Below are 9492 nucleotides of genomic sequence, written 5' to 3'. Positions count from 1 at the left end.
TCTAGGTCTGGATGTGCCTTTTCTGTCTGAAGAACCTCACTAGCAATACTATGCAACAGTTGATAAAAGGCCTGATTCACAGAAATAGGATCCCACACAGCACAGCATCTGACCAAGGAGCCCACTTTAAAGTAAAAGAAGTGCAGAAGTGACCCTTGACCATGGAATCCACTGATTCCCCACCATGCCAAAGTAGCCAGCCTAATGGAGTTCTGGACTTGTTCACTGGAGCACGGCTGAAGTTGCAGCTCAGAAGCAATGCTCTGAAGGCTAGGATGACATGATTCGGGGCACAATGCATGCATGAAATCAGAGAACTCTTATCTGGCACTGAGTCGCCAAATGAAAGAATACATGGGTATAGGAACCCAGGGGTAAAAGCACTTGTGACCCACTTACCATCACTCCCAGTGACCTTCCGAAGCATATTTTTATTTCTGTACCCAGAACTCTGAGCCCAGAGGGAGTGGGACTGTTGTTCCCAGAGGAGTACACTCTTGTCAAGGATGGCAAAGGTTTCACTCAACTGCTAACTATAGCTGCACCCTGAGCATTTTGCACTCCTTGTGTCCGGTGACCAGAAGGAAAGAAGGGGAGCTATCGTCCTAGCCAGGCTAATGGATACAGGAGAGCAGGAGGAAGTGCATTCCCCCAATGTGGTCCACTTGGGCACCTCCTGGTGCTCCATTGCCCATCGCATGAACGTGTTGGCCTGAGAAGGTATGATTGCCAAGGAATCAGATCCTTCAGGAATAAAGGTTTGGGTCACACCACCTGAGAAACTCTCAGATATGGCAGAGGATAGTGGATAATAAGAAGGATTTAGAGGAATACTAGTTGCAGTTCCAAACTGTGCTGAACATGTAAGGATATAGTTTGTCCTACTAACTTCCCTCCTCAAAGTTTCCCCTAGGAAGAGAGGACCCTAAATCCATGGGAGACCCGCTCCTTGAACACATGTGGGAAAGTATCTGTGCAGACACGAGGGGTAGCCATGTGGTATGCCACTCAGATCTCCCTTCCAAAGAAACTGCTGTGAGTTACATGGAAGGCTGACCATGTCTAGCTGCTGCATTTTCTGGCCTGGCCCAGCATTCACCCTGAAGCCAATAGTTGAGCACAATGACACTAGACCTGGGTCATCTTTTCCCAGTGCATGAGTGTTCTAATGGACATTCCCTGCTGGGCACTTGCCATTGACCTGGCTGAACTGAAATCCAGAAGTCTCTCCACAATCCTCTTTCCTTTCCTGCCGCTCTTCAAAAGGGTCCCCACCTACTCTGCTTCTTCTCCCCTTTGTCCTTGAGGGCCATGTCCCCCAACACATTTCCCACCCATCTCATTCTTTCTTGGTGTCTTTGTTTCTTAGAGGACCTGACCTAAGACAGATTATTTTTAAATTTTTGGTATTTAGAATTCCCTACAAAGTTTGATTGGTGTCTAACTTCTTTGGTGCTTCTATAACAATACCTGAGACTGGGTAATTTATAGAGAATAGGAATTTAATTTATTTCTCACAGCTTGGGAGGCTGGGAAGTTTAAGGTGCCAGCAGATCTGATGTCTGGTGAAGGCCGCTATTGGTTTCCAAAAGGGCACCTTCTTGTATCCTCATATGGAAAGCAGAAGGGCCAAGGAGGGATGAACTTATTCCCTAGAGCACTTTTGTAAGGTTACTAATTCCATCCATTTTTTTTTTGAGAGAGGTTTTTGCTATAGGGTGCATGCGCTCGCCAGACAGACAGAGAGAGACAGAGAGACAGAAAGCGAGAAATCACCCCCCAAGGGGGATGGCCATGCCGCAATCCCTTCTCCTCTATTCTCCTCTTGGGATCTTGGGCACGCATGCACACGTGCCCGGTGTGAGTTTAAGCCACCCCGTCCGGGACTCAAACCGCGATCCCCGTCCGGGACTCAACCCGCGATCAACTACATAGGAGTCCAGCGACATAGCCATTACGCTAACTGCTGGTGCCACTAATTCCATCCTTAAGACCCCACCTCTTAATATTATTACATTTGGGGGACCAGCAGTTAGCGTAATGGCTATGTCGCTGAATTCCCATGTAGCTGACCACAGTTCCATTTCCCCTGGGGGGTGATTTCTCGCTTTCTGTCTCTCTGTCTGTCTCTGTTTTTTTGGTGAGTGCATCTGCCCTATAGGGAAAATCTCTCAAAAAAAAAATATATGTATTATTACATTTGGGGGCTGGCCAATGGTACTCCAGTAAAACACAATACTCTGAAAGGCTGGTCCACATGGGGAGATGGCAGGTTCATTTCCAGAGATCTTCCTGGGCATCCTGGGTGCCTGTGTGCCCATAACCTAAGGCTGATTGGAGCTAAAGTAGATTATGGCATGGGGACTCTGGGAGGGAGGGTGTCATCTCTATGTCTCTCCCTCTCTTACATATGTGTATGTATGTACATGTGTGTGTATTCACTCATGGAATAAATAAATGAAATAGGGCCAGCCAGGTGGCATGGTGGTTAAGGCAACTGGATCCCACATGGTTGACTGCACAATCTGAGTTCCATATCCAACAACTTAAAAAACATGGCGGGGAGTGAGCCTGTATACCTCGAATCCTGAGGGAAGAACAGAGGAGAAGAAATTGCAGCATGGTCAGTCCCCCAGGGGTGATATTTTCTCACTTTCTCTCCCTCTCTTTCTCTCCAGCAAGCACACCCACACTATATCAAATTAAAATAACTCTAATAATGTCAATGAAATAAACATTAAAAAGTACTATTTCATTGGGTCTCAAGTTTCAACATGAATTTTAGGGAGACATGAACATTCAAATCATAGCAATAAGCATTCTTTCTTCTGCCATTTTAGATAATTCACCTCACTTTGATCGCTTCAGCCCTTGGGACCTGGTACATGTCTGGGTTGTGCTTGTGAACCTATACTGGAATCTGGCATTCTGACATTCAAGAAAACCTAGTTTTCTTTTTCTTAGTTAATGAGCGAGAACAGGAGAGAGAGGGAAAGAAAGAAAGATACCCATTTTTGACAGGGTCTTGCCAGTGTGATTCTTTGCCCCAGACTCTTAGCCAGGGTTACAGGCAGACACCACCATGCCTCACCTGTCTAGGTGGGTCTGGGTTCTGAACCCAAGTTCCCATACGGCTCCAGCCTTGCACAGCAGTGCCCCACCACTTGTGCCATTGCGGCTGGGCCTCAAGCACATTTGTTGAGAACATATCTAACTAGCTCAGTCTCAACAACAGCCTTATCATTGGTTATTAAAGGATTACCATCCTCGGACAATTATTCCTTTGGGGGAAAAACGAAACCTATTAGGTGCCTTACATTATCAACGCAGAAGTTATCTGGTCTCATTTAGCAGACAGGTAAGAACACAAACGTGGGCTAGCAGGTGGCATGGAGGTTAAGGTGGCTGGATCTCACACGGTAAACTGAGCAGTTGGAGAACTGGACCCAGTGGCTTGAAAAACATGCCAGGTGCATGTACATGTGTGTCCAAAACCCAAAAGGAGAATGGAGGAGAAGAGAGTGTGATGTGGCTCTCTCCCCTGGGAGGGGTGATTTCCTCACTTTCCCCCCCTGTCTCTTTCTCTCTCCATCTCTCTCTAGTGAGTGCATGTGCGCCCCCACACACACACACACACACACACACACACACATACACAAACTTCTCTTCACAAATTCTACATTGGCACATCTCCTTTGAGCCAACTGATATGTGGGTTTTCAAGTTAATTCTCTCCACACCAACCCAGATACATTGCTGGATCTAAATTCCCAGTAATCTGTAGTTAAAGCCTGCATTTCTTATAGAATCATTAGCATTTGAGCTGCCCACTCAAAAGGAGTGTTCCTACAACTGCCTCTGTTTTCAGCTAATTTTACATGTCTCCATATTGCTGTATCCCAGTTCTCTTGCCAGCTCTTCCATTTCTTTTTTGGTTGTAATATTCCATTACCCCTTCTGCTTTTGCACTCAATCGTCCATTTACGGGCAGCGTTTTGCTTTTATTCACCCAAGTAACAGAAACCCAACCTTTGAAATTGTACTGTTCCAGAATAGTTTTCACATGAGCACAGACCTTTTTCTTAATATACTTTTCAGCTGGTGAACTTATTTATAACACAGAAAAAGATGTCAAGATAGGGCATAACAAAGAAAGTCTCAATAAATTGGGAGAGTGTGAACTCTAATATGCTGTTGAAAGTTTCCCAGGTGCCCATATTCAGAGGAACCTATATCTTTGATGCAAATACACACTTAATGCAACTATAAATATTTCTCATGAAAAGTACCTATTCAAAACACTCACTTGAGTTTCCACAGAATTGAGTCTAGCATAGTATAAACACACATATATATATATAACTGCTTCATAATGACCACCTTAGAGAATCATATGCCTGGAGGAGTTCGAGGGACTTTTCTCTGCTGTATTCTCCTGCCTTTAGGCGGAATTACACATAAGCAACCCAGATAGGACAAAGAGTTCTGCGGAAAACAATCAATAAACTCACTCTAGAGTTTAACAGTGAGCCCAGCCAAGAATTTCTACTTTAATAAAAAAATCCCTCTAACCATTTCTTACTATATGTCTGACATAAAAGTTAAAAAATGACTCTGTTTTTTTATGTAACGAGTAAACATATTTCCCACATTGTAACTGTTTTCTTTAATATAAATATGTGTGTGAATGACCATTTCTCTTTGTATCAAAATAAAATTCATGCATTCATTTACTAAATATCTATTAATCTCAGGCCATCCTTTTAGTAATTTTTAATAAGCTACTACCTTTTTTTTAGAAGAATTATTTTATTCATTTATTTATTTATTTATTTATTTTAATTTGACCAGAGAGGGACAGAGAGAGAGAAAGTGAGAAAGCAAGCCACCAGGTTCGGGACTTGAACCATGGTCAGCCATGTGGGAGTCCAGCGCTCTTAGCCACTGCGCCACCTACTGGCCCCAATAAGCTTCTACCTTTTGAAAAACACTACAGACCGGTGGCTTCTTTGACAGACTCAGTATCTTCCAATTATTGTAATCGCTTTTTTAGTTACTTAATTTTTTAGAGATATTTTTACTATAGGGCTCATGTGCTTCCCGGAGAGACAGAGAGAAAGTGAGACATTGCCCCCCCCAGAGAGGATGGCCACATCACAATCCTTTCTCTTCCATTTTCCTCTTGGAATTTTGGGCGCACATGCACACACGCCTAGCGTGAGTTTTAGGCCACCAGGTCTGGGACTCAAACCACATCGGCCATGTGGAAGTCTAACATCTTAACCATTACACCACCTGCTCACTCTGTAATCATTTTTAATGTCAAATTTGTCCCCTTTTGCCCAGTAACTACTTTTTGGGGGATGGACTCTATTATTTTCAACTTTTATTCAAGCAAAACCATCCAAAAACATCTTTAGTTTTTGCCAATAACAAGATGTATCAGGCTCACCCGCCTTCTCCTCTGAGAACAGGTAACAGATGCTGTATAAGGAGCAAATGCCTTATACGGAGTATATTCAGTTCCATTACTGAGGAACTCTTTAAGGAGGGTACTATGAGTGTTAGAGATTTATGTTGTATTTTGCCTCATGACTACTAGAGCTAAGCTGAGATATGTAAGGTGAGTAGAAATGAGCCAGTTGTTACAGGTATATGGAGGGGAGGCAAGCTAATAAGGTAAGACATCAGTTAAACAAGCAGGAAAATAGTATGTACTAATATAAAAGAGAACGGAATGGGACTAGGGAAGACCATCAAGTCAACATCTTACCTAGTCTGGAATTGCAGGAGTGTTCATCAGGAATGGTTGTCTTAACGAAGTGGCAATTAACTTTGGGAGTGGAAATTGCTAATGCTCACCAGTATCTAGTTCTCTTTTCTTTCTTGAGCATATATCAAAATCGATATATCCTTCCTGGCTCTCCTGTAATTAGTCTAGGCCATGTAGCTAGTTATGAAGTGTAAGCAGAAGTGACTTGTGTCACCCCCTACTGAGGTAGAGAAAGAGTCTCTATGATTCCTTATTTCCACCGTCTTCCAATGACAAAGTGACCAGCAACATGCAACATTTCAGATGATGGAACCTCAATGTCTGAGTCTTTTTTTTTTTTTTTTTTGAGAGGTTTTTGCTATAGGGAAAGTGTGCTCACCAGAAAGAGAGATAGAAAGCAAAAATCACCCCCCAGGGAGAATGGCCAGACTGCAATCCCTTCTTGTTCATTCTCCTCTCAGGATCTTGGGCATGTATGCATACGTGCCCATGAGTTTAAGCCTCCAGGTCTGGGACTCGAACCTTGGTAGACTACATGGGAGTCCAGTGATGTAGCCATTACGCCATCTGTTGGTCCCATGTCTGAGTCTTTGAATGTCTCTGTGGAGCAGAGCACCTGTCAACCTAAAATGACTTTGGTGTGAGTGAGAAATAATCTGTCAGGGGTTGAGCTGCTGGAATTTGGAGATGGCTGGTTGCTGTAGCAATCCTACCCTATTATAACTAATGCAACCTCATAATCACATTGGGTACAACCTTACACATTGGGTAAGTTTGACATATCTTTGGTTGTTATGACAGGAGAACAATCAGGCATCTAGATATCCATTTGAAACCCAAGCTAATTCACAGAAGCTATCAGTAAAGCAAGCTTTTCTGTCTCCTAGTCCTGGGTTCCTTCCAAGAAGCGATGCTGCCAGGCAAGCCAATAGATTGACAAACACCTAGTTATGATTAAATCTGTGGGAGATATAAAATGTCTCCAATCCCCAGAAATCTCTAGACATTATTCCATCCCTTATTATAGTTTATTTCATTTGTGCGTGGTTCTTCTCACTATACTATTATTAATTTGGGGTGGGTTGGGAGGGAGTGAGACCTGTAACAAGGGTGAGTGGGAATGTTGCCTGAATAACAAACCTCAGCATGTCCTCTTCCTCCACATTGTCCAATGACCAAATTGTGGGACCAACAGATGGCATAATGCTTACGCCGCTGGACTTCCATGTAGTCGACCATGGTTCAAGTCCTGAACATGATGACTTAAAACTCATGCCAGGCACATGTGTGTGCATGCCCAAAATCCCAAGAGGAGAATGGAGGAGAAGGGCCTGAGGTGTGATCAGCCACCCAGGGGGTGACTTTTTGTCTTTCTGTCCCTCTCTCTCCAGCAAATGCACGCATCCTTTAGCAAAAATATCTCTCTCTCTCTCAAAAAAAAAAAAAAGGACCAAATTGTTAGTGTTTCTCAATTGTGTGTTTGCAAAATGTAAACAGTTAGGATCTATTTATTTTGACTTTCTTTATTGGCCAAAACACATCTCCTAATCTCACTAAATTAATACACTGTATTTCTTTTCTTCTTCTTCCTCTTTTTTTTTTCCCTTGAGGACATGTGCACTCACCAGAGTGAGACAGAGAGGGAGAGGAGAACTCATCAGAGAGACACGGAGAGAAAGAGAGAGGAAAAAGCAACCTCCATGGGGAATGGGCATGCTGCAATCCCCTTCCTTTCATCTCTCCCTCCTTTTAGGATTTGGATACACACACATATGATCAGCGTGTTTCTCAAGACTCAGGATCTGAGACTCAGTGCAATCAGCCATGTGGGATCTAGTCATCTTAACCACTGGGCCACTGAGTTGGCCCAATATACTGTATTTCTATTAATGTGTCATAGACATAAGACTAATACACAGAGAAGTTTTGAGTAGACTTAACTATATAATTATAGCTTTTAAAATCCTTTGATGATCCCTTCTATGAATCATTTAGATTGCTTAATATTTACTTTCTCATTATAATGTAAACTGGATCATCCCTATGGCCTGATGGTTAGGGAAGCCAGGTTATGCTTGGTAGACTGTGTAGTTTGAATCCCAACCCTAGTGACTTGAAAAATATGCCAGGTGTATGTGCCTGTGTGTCCAAAATCCCAACAGGATGAAGAAACAGAGAAGGGACTGCAGCATGACCACACTCCACTGTGGGGTGCTTCCTCCCTCTCTCTCGTCTGTTTCTCTCTGGCAAGTGCACACATCCTCTGGCAAATAAAGATAAATGAACTGTATGATGACATGGACTCCGTTTTGTGCTCTGCTCCTATTCCCAAAGCTTAACACATGCTCTGGCACACAGGAGGCATCCCAGAAATATTGGATGAATGAACGGCTCATTTTATAAGAATCACTTGCGGTTGCGATGAGCAGGAGAGATCAGAATTCAATTAGAAGCAGAGATCCAGATGGAGATCACTGTGGTTCTTCAAATGAGAGATGAAGATGCCTCAGACCAATATAGTCACAGCAGGGATGGAGAGAAATGGACAGATTGGAGACATACTTAGAAGACAGAATAGACGGGGGCCAGCAGGTGGCATGGTGGTTAAGTGCGCTGGACTCCCATATGGCGGACCGCAGTTTGAGTACCAAACCTGGTGGCTTGCTTTCTCTCATTTTCCCTTTCTCTCTCCCCCTGTCTGTCCCTCTCTGGTCAAATTTAAATAAATAAATAAATAAATAAACAAATAAATGAAATGAGAAAGGGAGCCCATAGGAAGAACAGGTTTAAGAAGGTACAAGACAGGGACCAGCAGGTGGTATGGTAAATAAGGTGCTAGATTCCCACATGGCTGACTATATTTCAAGTCCTGGACCCAGCAGCTTCAAAATCACACTGGATGCAAGTGCATGCGTGATCAAAATCCTGCAAGGAGAATGGAGGAGAAGAGATTGTAGCAGGGCATCCCTCCTGGAGGGTGATTTCTCAATTTCCTTCCCTCTGTCTTTCTCCCTCTTAGGTGAGTGCCTATGGCAAAACCCTAAGGAAAAAAAAAATAAAAAAGAAGGTACAAAGAGGATGATAATGAGTCCAATGGGTACAAATTTCCAGGAGCCATCCAAATATACCAATGCCCAGCAGATAGTTACGTATATTAGTTCTGTATCTCAGGGCACAGATTGATGGCCTGTGCCTGAGAAACAGGTTTGATGAAAAGCATAGTCACAGGGAACCAGCAGTTAGCGTAATGGCTATGTCGCTGGACTCCCACGTAGTCGACCGCGGTTCGTGTCCTGGACCCGGTGGCTTAAAACTCACGCCGGGCGCGTTACTTGGCCAACCACGGTTCAAGTTCCCGACCTGGTGGCTTGCTTTCTCACTTTTCCTCTCTCTCTCACTCTCTCTCACACACACACTCTGTCCCTCTCTAGTCGAATTAAAATGAATAAATAAATAAATAAATAACTATAAAGAAATAAAGTTAAAAAAAAAACCCTAAGGCAGGCTTACATTTAAGTTGTATTTGCTTGTTTCTTTTAGAAATCAGAGCTTGTTGGGACCAGCAGTTGGCATAATAGCTATGTCGCTGGACTCCCACGTAGTCGACCACGGTTCGAGTCCCAGACCTGGTGGCTTAAACTCATGCCGGGCACGTGTGCGTATGTGCCCAAGATCCCGAGGGGAGAATGGAGGAGAAGAGATTGTGATGTGGCCATCCC

Source organism: Tupaia chinensis, unplaced genomic scaffold (genome assembly GCF_000334495.1).
Source record: "Tupaia chinensis unplaced genomic scaffold, TupChi_1.0 Scaffold000215_1, whole genome shotgun sequence".
Taxonomy (NCBI): Eukaryota; Metazoa; Chordata; class Mammalia; order Scandentia; family Tupaiidae; genus Tupaia; species Tupaia belangeri.
This window is presented reverse-complemented; position numbering follows the sequence as displayed.